The 2189-nt window shown below is 33.5% G+C and overlaps 1 non-coding gene across 1 annotated transcript; it reads right to left on the minus strand.

The window, feature by feature from the left end:
- Positions 1-1402: 1402 nt before the first annotated feature.
- LOC138161176 (U6 spliceosomal RNA) lies at positions 1403-1508 on the minus strand. The gene has a single exon (XR_011168298.1). It is a non-coding gene; the product is annotated as a U6 spliceosomal RNA (small nuclear RNA).
- Positions 1509-2189: the final 681 nt, after the last annotated feature.

The following is a 2189-nucleotide window of genomic DNA, read 5'->3' on the forward strand; positions in this document are numbered from 1 at the left end:
TGTAACAACCTTATTGACTCACTGGCCAATCAAGAAGTATCTACTGAAAAACAAGCCTCCCACCCCAGGCTTCAGGTGCACATTAGCCTAGGGGCAGGGAAGATCTTTCTCAACTTCAAAAACGACATATTTTTACTGATGTATCATTTTACTGACATGGCACAATGGGAAGAACTCTAGCTTTGAAATTCAAAGCACACCTTTGTGACCCTGGGCAAGTAATTTGAACTCCTTGGACCTCAGTTTCCTCATCTGCAAATGAGAGTTGAAGTAGACTGGATTATATGACTTCTGACATTTCCACCAACTCTATATCTATAATCTTAAAAAAAAAAAACACATTTGATTGATTTTTTGTTTTTTATATCACTAGAATTTTCTGCAGTATCTCCCATCCTCTCACTTTCACAGAATTATCCCATGTAACAATGTTTTTCGAAGAAAATAAGGAATATGAGAAAATGGTCAAAACTAATCAAATCATTGAAAAAAACCCACAAAGTGTAGTCACCCCATCTTTGCAAAATAGTGGAGCAGAGGCGTTTTCTCGAGTTGCTTCTTGGATCACGCTTGTTTTTTGTGATTATGTGACATTTACTTTTGATTGTTTTATGGTTGTTTTTCTATTTACATTGTTCCAGTTATGAATTTTGTTTTCTTGGCTGGCCTTACTTCCCTGCATCAGATTACGTAAACCACTCTGCATCAGATTATATAAATCAGACTGTTTAAATGCTTCCCTGTTTTCATTACAGCCTTAATTTCTTAAAGGATGAAAATATTCTGCTGCAGTTCTGTACCACAATTTTTTTATTGTTTCCAATTGTTTGCTATCACAAAAAGTGCTGCTATAGATATTTTTGTAAATATGGGGATTTTTTTCTTGTCAATGACCTCTTTGAGAATATAAACCTATTAGTGAAATCTCTAGGTCAAAAGCTATTAGCATAATTCTAAATTGATCTCCAAAATGGTTATATTGCATGCAGCTTCATCAACAATGTGTTAATGTGCTTATCTTTTCACAATCTTTTCCATATCGACTATTTCTATCTTTTGTTATCTTTGCCAATTTGCTGGATGTGAGATAGAACTTAGATGTGAAGGATATTTTGATCTGCATTTCTTATTATTAGAGATTTGGAGAATTCTTTCATAGTTATTAATTAATAATTCTTTTGAGAATTGATTGTTTGTATCTTCTGACCACTTTTCTATTAGAGAATGACTTTTGATCTTATGTATGTATATACATGTCCATTTTCATTTGAAAATTATATTTCACTTTTTAATCAGCAGAAGTCTACCTTCTCACTCTCCCAACCCAAATCATATCCAAAATGGAGAACAAAATAAAAGCAAAACCTCTTATAAACATGTGCAGTCAAGCAAATACATGTGTGTGTCTATGGAATCATTCACAAAGTTGCAAATCATCCTTGTTCAGGGACCATTCCAACCTTCTTTATATCATTCTAATTTTAGTATACATACTACTACTAAAGTGACCTCTCTGTCTCTCTCCATCTCTCTCCCTCTCTCTCTTTCCCTCTCTCTCTCATTCTCTCTCTCTGTCTCTGTCTCTCTCTCCCCATTCCCCATCTCTACATGCACACACGCACACACGCACACACACGCACACACACACACACACACACACCACCTATTAGTTGTCTATATACTTTGGATATAAAAGCCTTATCTGAGAAATTTGATCCAAAGGTTTTTTTCCCCCATTTAACTATTCTTTTCTCCTAGATGGATTACTTTAATCTCTATAGAAGCTTTTCAGCTTCATATAATCAAGATTCTTCTTGTTTCCTTTTGTAATTGTCTCTATCCCTTGTTTGGTTGAGATACATCTATACATGATCATGAAAGGTACATGACCTGCTTCTTTTCTGATTTTATTATGGTATGATCTTTAATATTAAGATCACATACCCATTTTATATTTATTATAAAATGTGGCTTAATATGTTGGTTTAAGCCTAATTGCTCCAAATTGCTATTTTCCCCAGTTCTTAACAAATAGGGAATTCTTTTCTAAGTAATTTATGTTTTCAGTTTTATTGAACAATGAGTTATTAAATTCTATTGTTTCTGATTCTCCTTTTGTTTAGTCTGTTTCATTGTTTCATATTTTTCCAATACCAAATGATTTTGGAGGCTGCTACTTTACATTATAA

The sequence above is a fragment of the Petaurus breviceps genome, unplaced genomic scaffold, assembly GCF_028583685.1.
Source record: "Petaurus breviceps papuanus isolate PSGF00001 unplaced genomic scaffold, PetGlider_PUasm1.0 183, whole genome shotgun sequence".
NCBI lineage: Eukaryota > Metazoa > Chordata > Mammalia > Diprotodontia > Petauridae > Petaurus > Petaurus breviceps.